We start from the raw sequence: 13,598 nt of genomic DNA, 5'->3' as shown, positions 1-13,598 counted from the left end.
GAAAGCCCAGACACCCTGCGGAGGAAATTCATTTCAGCCGCTTGTATTCGCGATCTCGTTCTTTCGGTCACTACCCATAGCTCATGACCATAGGTGAGGGTAGGAGCGTAGATCGACTGGTAAATTGAGAGCTTTGCCTTGCGGCTCAGCTCCTTTTTCACCACGACAGACCGATGCAGAGCCCGCATCACTGCGGACGCCGCACCGATCCGCCTGTCGATCTCACGCTCCATTCTTCCCTCACTCGTGAACAAGACCCCGAGATACTTGAACTCCTCCACTTGGGGCAGGATCTCTCCCCCAACCCTGAGAGGGCACTCCACCCTTTTCCGGCTGAGGACCATGCTCGGATTTGGAGGTGCTGATTCTCATCCCAGCCGCTTCACACTCAGCTGCGAACCGATCCAGAGAGAGCTGAAGATCACGGCCTGATGAAGCAAACAGGACAACATCATCTGCAAAAAGCAGTGACCCAATCCTGAGTCCACCAAACCGGACCCCTTCAACACCCTGGCTGCGCCTAGAAATTCTGTCCATAAAAGTTATGAACAGAATCGGTGACAAAGGGAAGCCCTGGCGAGTCCAACTCTCACTGGAAGCGGGCTCGACTTACTGCGGCAATGCGGACCAAGCTCTGACACCGGTTGTACAGAGACCGAACAGCTCTTATCAGGGGGTCCGGTACCCCATACTCCCGGAGCACCCCCCACAGGATTCCCCGAGGGACACGGTCGAATGCCTTTTCCAAGTCCACAAAACACATGTAGACCGGTCGGGCAAACTCCCATGCACCCTCCAGGACTCTGCTAAGGGTGAAGAGCTGGTCCACTGTTCCGCGACCAGGACGGAAACCACACTGTTCCTCCTGAATCCGAGGTTCGACTATCCGACGGACCCTCCTCTCCAGAACCCCCGAATAGACTTTTCCAGGGAGGCTGAGGAGTGTGATCCCTCTATAGTTGGAACACACCCTCCGGTCCCCCTTTTTAAAGAGGGGGACCACCACCCCGGTCTGCCAATCCAGAGGCACTGTCCCCGATGTCCATGCGATGTTGCAGCGACGTGTCAACCAAGACAGTCCTACAACATCCAGAGCCTTAAGGAACTCCGGGCGTATCTCATCCACCCCCGGGGCCCTGCCACCAAGGAGTTTTTTGACCACCTCGGTAACTTCAGTCCCAGAGATGGGAGAGCCCACCTCAGAGTCCCCAGGCTCTGCTTCCTCATTGGAAGGCATGTTAGTGGGATTGAGGAGGTCTTCGAAGTACTCCTCCCACTGACCCACAACGTCCCGAGTCGAGGTCAGCAGCGCACCATCCCCACCATATACGGTGTTGACACTGCACTGCTTCCCCCTCCTGAGACGCCGGACGGTGTCTTCGATTCTAACTTTAAATTTCCCTGGCAGGAAACTTTCATTTACATCTTTAACAAAAAATACACACTACTCTTAGTGGTCCAAAATAATTTGGTATCTTTGAATCAGGCGCACAAGAAAAAGCAGAAAAAAATCAAATTCACAACACTGGATACAAAATAATATCAGCATAAAACACTAAATGAAGATAAATACAAGAAACACAAAGATTTGAATTAGAATAACAGAAAATACACCAGAAAAAATACAAATACTACAAGAACATCCTGAACAAATAACATAATTTGTGATACAAAGGCAAATGTCCCAAGCACCTTGACAGAGTGGTAAACTGAATGAAAGGGTCAGAATGTCTGGGTAAATTAAATGAATTCAGGGGAGTTTAAGTTGTATTTAAAAAGAATGCACTTAATACAGCCCTGAAGAGCAACTGGTGAGGTCGCTTAACATTTGTGGCTCTCCATTTCTTTATAGATTGCTTTAGCTTCTCTTATATTCTATTTCTCAAACAAAGTAAATTATGGTTTAAGGCTATACAGAGTCATTGGTGTAAGTTTGTTAATTTGGACAGTAACATAACTTTAGCTAGGTCTGTCTATGGTAATAAGAAGACTGTTTATTGCAGAGGGGGCTTGATTGTGTTGTTTAGATACATATGGACCTGTATGTCACCATTTTCTTTACACTAATTGTTATGGCAGTAGCTACACCATTGGACACATACTCCATTTTCTGCCTGCTCTCTCACTGCACTGAGTTTAAGAGTTTGTGCACTTTAAAGCCTAGCCAACCCCCAGTGACAAACAACTGATAATGGCAGTTTTAAAACAAACAAGCCAAAATTGCATTACCTTGTTTCTTTATGTACTTCAATATTTTGTTTTAAATAATTTTATTGTAGAGCAGCTGAATTTGGATTCACCTTAATTCATCATATACAGTCCATCCGGAAAGTATTCACAGCGCATCACTTATTCCACATTTTGTTATGTTACAGCCTTATTCTAAAATGGATTAAATTCATTTTTTTCTGAGAATTCTACACACAACACCCCATAATGACAACATGAAAAAAGTTTACTTGAGGTTTCTGCAAATTTATTAAAATAAAAAAAAACTGAGAAATCACATGTACATAAGTATTCACAGCCTTTTCTCAATACTTTGTCGATGCACCTTTGGCAGCAATTACAGCCTCAAGTCTTTTTGAATATGATGCCACAAGTTTGGCACACCTATCCTTGGCCAGTTTCGCCCATTCCTCTTTGCAGCACCTCTCAAGCTCCATCAGGTTGGATGGGAAGCGTCGATGCACAGCCATTTTAAGATCTCTCCAGAGATATTCAATCGGATTCAAGTCTGGGCTCTGGCTGGGCCACTCAAGGACATTCACATACTGTAGCTGTCCTGAAGCCACTCCTTTGATATCTTGGCTGTGTGCTTAGGGTAGTTGTCCTGCTGAAAGATGAACCGTCACCCCAGTCTGAGGTCAAGAGCACTCTGGAGCAGGTTTTCACTCAGGATGTCTCTGTACATTGCTGCAGTCATCTTTCCACTTATCCTGACTAGTCTCCCAGTTCCTGACGCTGAAAAACATCCCCACAGCATGATGCTGCCACCACCGTGCTTCACTGTAGGGATGGTATTGGCCCAGTGATGAGCGGTGCCTGGTTTCCTCCAAACGTGATGCCCGGCATTCAACAACAACAACAACATTTATTTATATAGCACATTTTCATACAAACAGTAGCTCAAAGTGCTTTACATAATAAAGAATAGAAAAATAAAAGACACAATAAGAAAACAAAATAAATCAACATTAATTAACATCGAATAAGAGTAAGGTCCAATGGCCGGGGGGACAGAAAAAACAAAAAAAACTCCAGACGGCTGGAGAAAAAATAAAATCTGTAGGGATTCCAGACCATGAGACCGCCCAGTCCCCTCTGGGCATTCTACATAACATAAGTGAAACAGTCCTCTTTAGGGACTTAGGGTTCTCACAGAAGGGCTTGATGATGATGGTCATGTAGACTTCTGCCTTTTAATCCATCGATCATTGTTGGAGCATCATGAAGCTTTGAATAGGTGGAGGTGGCACAGGCCACCACCACAAAGAAACCGGAAAAAGAAACAGAAAAAGAGAGTAGGGGTCAGTACGGATTTTAGAGCCACCATGAGTAATTATTATGAGGAAACTGAACATACAGAGTATCAGGATTAAGTTAAATTAAGTTAGATTGAAGTTATAATATACAATTCACACCAAAGAGTTCAATCTTTGTCTTGTGAGACCAGAGAATTTTGTTTCTCATGGTCTGAGAGTCCTTCAGATGCCTTTTGGCAAACTCCAGGTGGGCTGCCATGTGCCTTTTACTAAGGAGTGTCTTCCGTCTGGCCAATCTACCATACACGTCTGATTGGTGGATTGCTGCAGAGGTGGTTGTCCTCCTGGAAGGTTCTCCTCTCTCCACAGAGGACCTCTGGAGCTCTGACAGAGTGATCATCGGGTTCTTGGTCACCTCCCTGATTAAGGCCCTTCTCCCTCGATCGCTCAGTTTAGATGGCCAGCCGCCTCTAGGAAGAGTCCTGGTGGTTTTGAATTTCTTCCACTTACGGATGATGGAGGCCACTGTGCTCATTGGGACCTTCAACGCAGCAGAAATATTTCTGTAACCTTCCCCAGATTTGTGCCTGGAGACAATCCTGTCTCGGAGGTCAACAAACAATTTCTTTGACTTCATGCTTGGTTTGTGCTCTGACATGAACTGTCAACTGTGGGACCTTATATAGACAGGTGTGTGCCTTTCCAAATCATGTCCAGTCAACTGAATTTACCACAGGTGGACTCCAATGAAGCTGCAGAAACATCTCAAGGATAATCAGGGGAAACAGGATGCACCCGAGCTCAATTTGGAGCTTCATGGCAAAGGCTGTGAATACTTATGTACATGTGCTTTCTCAACTTTTTTATTATTAATAAATTTGCAAAAATCTCAAGTACATTTTTTTCACATTGTCATTATGGGGTGTTGTGTGTAGAATTCTGAGGAAAAAAATGAATTTAATCAATTTTGGAATAAGGCTGTAACATAACAAAATGTGGAAAAAGTGATGCGCTGTGAATACTTTCCAGATGCACTGTATACCATTTTCCTATTATGACCTGTATGGGGTGCTGCAGCACACTATACCCCAGACACAACCTCACAGACACGTCTCAGCTTCAAATAAAAGAAATATTACAAATAATACCTTATAATGGCTTCCTTGTAATAATGGCACAAACACAACAAATTCTTCTCTTCTCTTTTGCTCCGCCACTTGTCCCTGGTGAGGTTTGTCTGTCCTCCACATCTGACTCCACGCTGCCTGGTTGAGGCAGAGCAGCTCCTTTAACGGAAGACCCAGAACGACTTCTGGTGCCAGGGCATTGCCTGTAGAAAGTACTTCCGGGTCAGGGGGAAACCCTATAAAGTAGAGCTCATGGATCACTACAGCACCCTGTGGTGGCACCCATGGAACCCAATAGAGCTGCTCCACAGCACTACATTTAGCAACATGTACTGCGGGGGTCAGTACTGAAACCCAGGGATGCTGCGCCATCAAGTGTATCAGGGGAGAATGTATTCTTGAGGTATCACCTTCCCCTGGACTCCCCTAAATATTGGCTTCCTGACTGTGTACGACAACTTCATCCCAGCATCTCCTGCCTAGCTCCTGCTTAAGGAAAGAAATTTCCTGACTCTTTTCTGACCTACTCATCACCATGGTCATGACAAAAGACTGGACCCAGCCACGCATGTTGTCCATTACACTATATTTATCTGTGAAACAACTGAAACAAATAAACTGTACATAAACAACAGTTGTGCATTACCAGACATAGACTCACTTGATTTTGTGAATTTTCTACTGAGAAAAACTTATAATGAAATCCATAATAACAAATTCTTAAAAACACTAAATGGTTTTGGGATGCTTGACTGCATCAGAACACAAACAACCTGGCATCTCTAACATAAATTGTGTCTGGATTTGAGGAATCATCAGGTGAATGTCAGGTTATTAATTTTGGAAGCCAAACAAGAACCACAACTCAGTTGTGCATTAAAACAATGATCCAAAGCACATAGACAAGTCGGTATCAGAATTTTTGAAGAAAATGGAGAGTTTTAGAGTAGCCTACAGAAGCTACACAAATAAACACCTTTGAATTATTGTTGCAAGTTCCATAATTAATTCAGCAGTTGGCAAGTTAAAAACCTAGACATCGACCTAGAATTTGCCTTTCTTTCCATGCTAGATTTGATTTTTCATCCACATTGTTTATTAAACTTTAAAAGTTTAAACTCTCTTTTTCCTTTCCTTGGTACATTCGCTTTTGCATTTATCAATGTATTTCAGTTTCTTGCAGTATGTCACTACTAGTGGGATTTCTAATTGTAAACAAGCCAATGCAATCCTCTAGGATGTCCATGTCTCACAATGCAGTGTAGTGTGATGCATCACGATTTCCCTACTAAATAGAAGGCACTATCTCAAAAAATAATCCATAACCAGTGCAGTGGATACGGTGTCACACATTCTGCATTTATACTCATTTGGCCAAATTCTGAATTTGTTTGCTATTTTTGGGTAAATTCATGTGGACTGTGACATTGTCCAAGTACAGATAGTGTGTACTGTTAACAAAGCATTCTGTCCTAAATAAGTCTATGAGCTTTTTTGATATATCCTATAGTGAATGCTTCTCATTTTGGCTATTCATATATTTTGACACACTTTTAATTTAATTATTTTTAAAAATATTACCCATTTTCTGTGTATGGGTAGATATGCAAAATTTGGTGAAAACAAAAATGCAACAAAACACACAGTATTTATTTTGTTGATAATCAACAAAAATTTGTCTGTTATGCTTTGTAGAGAAAAGCCAAGCAAAATGGCACCTTTTATTGGCTAACTAAAAAAAATTACAATATGCAAGCTTTCCAGGCAACAGGCCCCTTCTGCAGGCAAGATGTAATGATGCAAGATGTCATGCTTTGTATATTTACATTTGGCAATGGAATATTTCATTATATAGTGGACATACTCCCCAAATAAAGATGTCCATTGTCAGTATTCTCCATTGCATTTTGTCAGTGTATTGGGTACCTGTGTAGCTACAGTAGAATATGAGCAACTAAAGCATGAGGTGGCAAATGACAGCTCAAGTACTGTAAGAGAAGACAGCTTCTCACACTGAAGAACAGGCTCTTGTAATAAATATTCCCACTTTGTGCTCATTTTCATTTCTTGCATTTTACTATTATTATTAATGAACATTCATGTAAACAATGTGTCTTGTTTCATGTGTATGGCAGAAATTACAATGAAGCACTGAATGAAATTCAGTGTTGACAATTAGCAATAAGTGACAGAACATGACTGCTTTGGTGAACTTAATTGGTAAGGGGCAGGGAAACATTAAATGAGTCAGTGACTTGGCTCTGCTTGTGTGACTGGTAGATGGGTTAGGTATGCAGAAAGGAAAACATCTCAGTCTTTCATTGATTATATTTTCTGTACATAAATGATTATTCTGCTGTGCTGCAGTTCGGATGACTTCTTATGTACTGATCTCTCAGCAACCTTTGACAAGATGTATTCACAAGGGATGGATATTGCTGACAATTTTGAAAGTTTGAATCCGGATTTACTTATCCAGTTGCTACTTCTTGTCAGTACTTGAGTGATCTTTATGTCCACTTTTGGAAGAATTTGCAAAGTTCCTTTACAACATTTTCGTCCCATTAACGCTTAAGTCTGGAGGTTTCCACAATTTGCAGAAGATGCTGTTAATGGCACGGTTTCTGTTTTCAAGACCGTTGTAATTAACTATGCTGCACACACTTTTGCTCACATTGCATTTTGGATTTTAAACCTATCAAGTGCAATGAGGGAATCACTAAATACTAAAAGCGTTTAATGAGCAGTGTTTTGCGCATATGCTGTTGTGATGACCACGTCGGTTTTGTAAACTCTAACGCTGTGTCTCTCAGACTCTCTGACATGGGATACAATAGAAGTTCCAATACTGTTCATCAATTTACGTTGACAAGACTCGCCAAGAAACGTGGTAACCCGCGTGAATCTTTCATAATGTCTCTAAAAAATATTTATTAACTTAGAAATACTACATAACTGCTTTAAAAAACTTTATTTTTCCGTGTTCAGTTTTTTTTTTTAACAATCAGGACAATTTCTTGTCACCCTGTTAACAACAGAAGTTCGTTATTTTCACTCGACAGTATAATTTGAATTAAAATTAAACAATAATTTTATGTTCACTTAGAGTACGTGCTTTAAGATATAATTTACCACTGCGGCTTCCCATCATTTATTTTTTCAACTGGATTGATACGTCGATATTACAGAACGGTATACTAATTTAGGCTTCCTTTAAACTTAACTACCACCGAAACATGTGAACAGTTACCCAGGAACGTTACGGGTCTGTGCCTACAAAACTGAACAACCATATCAAACAATACTGCTGGCATGGTTAAGCCAGTAATTTCCCAGTTTCCATAGGCGACAATAACTATTTAGTCGCTCTGTGCCAAAGAAGAGAACATCGGTGTTTCTAACGAGAAATTATTTGCCTTACATCTACAAAATATTTACTTATCGTAAAATTGACGTCATGTTTTTGATTTTGGAGTACAGTGATAAGTACCTAATTTGCTAATACCTTTTCTGAGTTGTCATTCATATTTTCCTGTTTGGAAGTCAAGGCGTGTCCACAGACAGCTGACAGAGCATGCGCAGAAGTAATTAGGGGTCCGTTGTGATTAATATATGCCTGATTTCAAAGTTATATACAGACCTATCTTAAAAGACCACTCAATACACCAACGAAAGCAATTCAAAATGAAATTTACTGTAAAGGTAGCTACACATTAGACAGATGGAAAGCAGATATAAATGACTAACGTTTTCGAGTTTCAGTTAACAGGCAGTGTCGAAGACAGCTTTGCCTGTTGGCTCTTGTAGTAGGGAGTTTGTTGTGTGAGCACTGAGAGAGAAGAGCTGAGTGGAATCCCAATTTGTAGGTGAGAGTTGTTTGTAATTAAAACAAAGGTGTACATGCCGAATTCATTAGGAAAGAAAACCTACTGCCAGTGGCAAGGTGTTGTGAAGATAGAGATGTGCATGACAAGGGAACAGTTTAGTCTGTTAGGCGCCGGCAGAAGGGAGTTGCCGGCCTTCTGATGATGGACTCTGTCATTAGGATTTCTAGCGGTTCTGATAGTAGATGAGTGGAGTGCGGGGGAAAATGGGAAGAGTCTGCTGAACAACGAACGCCGTTTTAAATATAGCGTGTCAGGTTAGTTTAACGCGTATTGTGTGTGTAATGATGGAAACAAGTAAGATTAGACAGGTTCGATGTTTGGCAGCATAGAACAGATATTTTAACAGAAAGCATCAGTTATCACCTGATCCTGGCATTTCTTTGAGCTAGAATTTGTTATGAGGAGACAGAAAAGTGATAGATGTGGGGTTTTTGATATTATCAGCTTTACATAGCACATTGACATTCTTACTGACATCTCTCAACAGACTAGTGATAGTACTAGCATGTACTGATGGTACCACTATTTATTTAAGAAACTCGCACAATGTGTGCTTGTACAGTTGTCAGTACAAGTGTTTGTTGAGTAGCCTTATTACATGAGGGTAAAACTGCCTGTAAAGCTATGGCTGTGAGGGAGTGCTAATGGTCCTGTTCTGTTTGCCAGAGCAGTTTGCCTTTCTAAGACAATGGGCCTTACATATCCCAAACAGAAAAGAATCGGTGTAGAGTGATGGTCTTGTAGTTCCAAGCTAAGCAGCTGTAGCTCAAGGATGGTACGTAGTCAGGATGAACCCTACTGAACATCTGTAGATGGAGAGAGTTGGGTTTTCCTCAAATATCTGGGGAGATAAAAGCGAGTAACCTTTCTTGCCAATAGCTAAGATGTTAATCAGATAATCAGAGATAGTGAGTGCAACAATTAACGCAGTGCCCAGCATTCACCTGCTTTACCAATGTAAATAGGAGTTTGTTCTGCTTCCAGAGGTTTTTTGATTTTGTTGACTTTATAAGTGAGAGTTTGTTAACCTGTCAACATTGTGACAGATGGCAAATCTCTTGTCAGTAAGCTGTGTCCCTATTTTTGGTAATCGGGCCTATGATGGTAGCATTTTAAGCAAATTTAATGTTGGTGAAGGAGCTGTCTTTCCTCACAGTCATGTCTCCTACAAAAGGAGCACGCTGGGGACTCGGAACGTTTTCCTGTTCTGTGCCAGTACTGAGTATCTAACCTAGTGTAGATATTGATGGAAGATTTTTGAGATTGGGCAGGTGTTTTTTGACAGGTTGTAATTTGCACGTATATATTAGTATGTTGCTAGAAGTCTATTTTTCTGGTACAAATGATTGAAAAATGCACATAACTTGTTAAAGATTGTGAGATTAGTTGAAAATTAAGGTCTGAATATACAGATCAGAAATAAATAAAACTTCAAATTAGGACTGGGTGATAGAGTTAAATTGAGCTTGTGATCATTTTTACCCAAAATGTGATGTTTGAATTTCTCTATGTTCCTAAAACACATTAAAGATTGAGGATCAGCACCATATAGATATGTATGTATATACAGATACAGAATTTAAGACTTGGTATATTTTCTCACAATAATATGAAAAATTAGCAAAATAAACAGTTTTTTTTATATCAAAATTTAATGGGTTCATGAATACATGTGCCTCAAAGAAACTGATCTAATAACATGTTTGTCTAACCATCCTTCCTTTATATCTCCTCTATGTATTTTTAAGCTTTGATTGTAAGTACTGCCTGCCTTGCTGGTGTCTGTGTCTGTCAGTCAGCAAACATTGCTGCGTCTGTCTTTGTTTTTTTATAAGGAAAGGAAAAGCTTTGATATATTACCATGCTAATCACTGTTGTTTCACGATCTACATCTTTTGCTATGGTTCCAAATTATGTATTTGCATATACATAATTCCTTAGACAATAACGTTTTTGTGTATTTATCTTATGACATTTACAAGCACAGGAAGTACTGTGGTTGCAGTAGGACAACTCATAATTTGCATCCCGTGTTCTTAACAACTACTTTAATTCTTCTTTCTCTACGGTATTGATATATGCTTTACAGGGTCAGCGCTATGGAAGAATTTCTAAGAGGCTGTTAGAAATGCCAAGGAGGGTGGTGATATTTTGGTGGAAATAGAACTGTTTCAAATGAAGCTTTACTTTCACTTTCAATCTGAATAAGCAATGATTATTTCATTTATTGATATTTTATTATTTTATGACTAGCTTCTGCTCACAAAGTAAGTCAGTATGGTTATAAATTTGACTTTTAATAATAATAATCAATGATTGCAAGGGCAACATATTTATAAATGTTAATGCAAAACAAGTGCACTAAATATTAGAATATTCTTTACTGTAATAAGGAAGCTCAGTTCACTTGCTTAACAAAAAATACAAATTCAAATAAAAATAAAATTGCCATAAATGCATTTTATCCTGTACATGAACATTGAAATGAAAGCTTTTTTTATATAAAGACTCATCCTTGTAATGTTTCATTAGAAGAGACTGCATGAAATAATGAATGAAGGCTTATGTAACATGGTCATCTCAGTCTTGGTGTGATATGTATTACTGGTTAGTGTAGTTATTTTACCACTGATATAAGTATTTTGAAGATGCACATTAAGTAGGCAAAAGTGTGTTTTGCAATACATCTAGTCATTGCACTTTTTATGTCCTTCCGCCAGGTGCTTGTCAACTCATACAGTATATAAAGGAATAACAAACTCTTTATGAAACTTTGCTTACCTGTATTACTGGCTCAATGGGAGAGCATGTTGTAGGTGTCACACTTGCCTCTTCATGTGCAGTTATGTATTCTATCTTTCGATGTGGAAATCTCATTCTAGGTAAAAGCGAACAATTTGTAAACATCAGTGCTAACCCAACGTTTTCTAAGTGCATCCTCTTTGGATCCGTGCTCTATTTTTTTCACGTTTGTCATTGTTGGGCAACCTGGGTGGGGTTGACAAAGACCTGCTTAGAAAGAGTGCTGGAGATTTTATTTAATATTTAGAAGAAGTTGTAGAGAATTTTGTATATTGATTTTTTTCTTAAATTTTGAATTGAAATGAAAATTCAATAATTTGCCCAGCCCTAACTGAAATATATTTAAACCATGGTTAAAATTTGAGTTGTCAATTTATGTTTGCAGTTTTATATATTTTTTTTTTATACAAATCGGATTCCAAAAAAGTTGGGACACTAAACAAATTGTGAATAAAAACTGAATGCAATGATGTGGAGATGGCAAATGTCAATATTTTATTTGTAATAGAACGTAGATGACAGATCAAACGTTTAATCCGAGTAAATGTATCATTTTAAAGGAAAAACATGTTGATTCAAAATTTCACGGTGTCAACAAATCCCAAAAAAGTTGGGACAAGTAGCAATAAGAGGCTGGAAAAAGTAAATTTGAGCATAACGAAGAGCTGGAAGACCAATTAACACTAATTAGGTCAATTGGCAACATGATTGGGTATAAAAAGAACTTCTCAGAGTGGCAGTGTCTCTCAGAAGCCAAGATGGGTAGAGGATCACCAATTCCCACAATGTTGCGCAGAAAGATAGTGGAGCAATATCAGAAAGGTGTTACCCAGCGAAAAATTGCAAAGACTTTGCATCTATCATCATCAACTGTGCATAACATCATCCGAAGATTCAGAGAATCTGGAACAATCTCTGTGCGTAAGGCTCAAGGCCGTAAAACCATACTGGATGCCCGTGATCTCCGGGCCCTTAAACGACACTGCACCACAACCAGGAATGCTACTGTAAAGGAAATCACAGAATGGGCTCAGGAATACATCCAGAAACCATTGTCCGTGAACACAATCCACCGGGACAGCTTGCCGTTCTGTTGTCGATATATTTTTTTTTTTGTAGTGATCAAACACTAATCCCATAAAAGCCTGAACAAAAAAATTGTGACCAAAATGTAATTCTTTTTAGTACTCAAATAATTCTGCAAAGAAGATATATCATGTAATACTTTTAAGAAGTTTATTAATTCTATTGGACCTCAGTGCAGCATTTGACACTCAGGTCAGACATGACATTCTCCTGTCCAGAATGGAGAACATGATGGGTATCTCTGGCACTGCCCTCCAGTGGTTCAAGTCCTATCTGACTGATAGGCAAGAGTTTGTTAGTCTTGGCAACAGCAGATCCAGCTCAGCGCCAGTCACACAAGGAGTTCCTCAGGGTTCCCAAGTTGTTATCAACGCTCAGTTCAGAAGCTTGCATCTCTGATGATATGGGGTTGCATGAGTGCGTGTGGCATGGGCAGCTTGCATGTCTGGAAAGGCACCATCAATGCAGAAAAATATATTCAGGTTCTAGAACAACATATGCTCCCACCCAGACGTCATCTCTTTCAGGGAAGACCCTGCATTTTTCAACAAGATAATGCCAGACCACATTCTGCATCAATCACAACATCATGGCTGCGTAGGAGAAGGATCCGGGTACTGAAATGGCCAGTCTGCAGTCCAGATCTTTCACCTATAGAGAACATTTGGCGCATCACAAAGAGGAAGGTGCGACAAAGAAGGCCCAAGACGATTGAACAGTTGAAGCCTGTATTAGACAAGAATGGGAGAGCATTCCTATTTCTTAACTTGAGAAACTGGTCTCCTCGGTCCCCAGACGTCTGTTGAGTGTTGTAAGAAGGGGAGATGCCACACAGTGGTGAAAATGGCCTTGTCCCAACTTTTTTGGGATTTGTTGACACCATGAAATTCTGAATCAACATATTTTTCCCTTAAAATGATACATTTTCTCAGTTTAAACTTTTGTTCCTTGATTGATTTATGTTCTATTCTGAATAAAATATTAGAAGTTGGCACCTCCACATCATTGCATTCAGTTTTTATTCACGATTTGTATAGTGTCCCAACTTTTTTGGAATCCGGTTTGTATATTCTTATTAATATTTTTACTTGTAGTGTTGATTAAAAGACGCACATGGAAACTGTAGCCTTCTGATGAAAGTGACCATTGAAAATGCAGCCCTTCACAAAAACGGGATTCTCTATATGTACAAAGTGATGTGATCATAGATA

At 39.8% G+C, this 13,598-nt stretch overlaps 1 protein-coding gene and 1 long non-coding RNA gene across 8 annotated transcripts in view; one reads left to right on the top strand and one right to left on the bottom strand.

The window, feature by feature from the left end:
* Positions 1-13,598, bottom strand: part of LOC120527920 — an 81,832-nt gene that overhangs the window by 36,300 nt on the left and 31,934 nt on the right. For 4 of the 7 annotated variants that reach the window (XR_005633425.1, XR_005633428.1, XR_005633432.1 and 1 more), the window contains one exon: positions 11,281-11,377. The exons of the other annotated variants lie outside the window; for them this stretch is intronic. This is a non-coding gene — a long non-coding RNA (uncharacterized LOC120527920). The remainder of the gene's footprint in view (positions 1-11,280; positions 11,378-13,598) is intronic. 7 annotated transcript variants of the gene reach the window in all.
* Positions 8,396-13,598, top strand: part of dctn1b (dynactin 1b) — a 156,787-nt gene continuing 151,584 nt past the window's right edge. Inside the window, exon 1 of the mRNA XM_039751872.1 lies at positions 8,396-8,478. The gene's annotated coding sequence lies outside the window, so the exon portion shown is untranslated. The remainder of the gene's footprint in view (positions 8,479-13,598) is intronic.

This window comes from Polypterus senegalus, chromosome 4, assembly GCF_016835505.1.
Source record: "Polypterus senegalus isolate Bchr_013 chromosome 4, ASM1683550v1, whole genome shotgun sequence".
Lineage (NCBI taxonomy): Eukaryota > Metazoa > Chordata > Cladistia > Polypteriformes > Polypteridae > Polypterus > Polypterus senegalus.
Note: the sequence above shows the minus strand (reverse complement) of the source record. Positions and strands in the feature narration are given on the sequence as shown.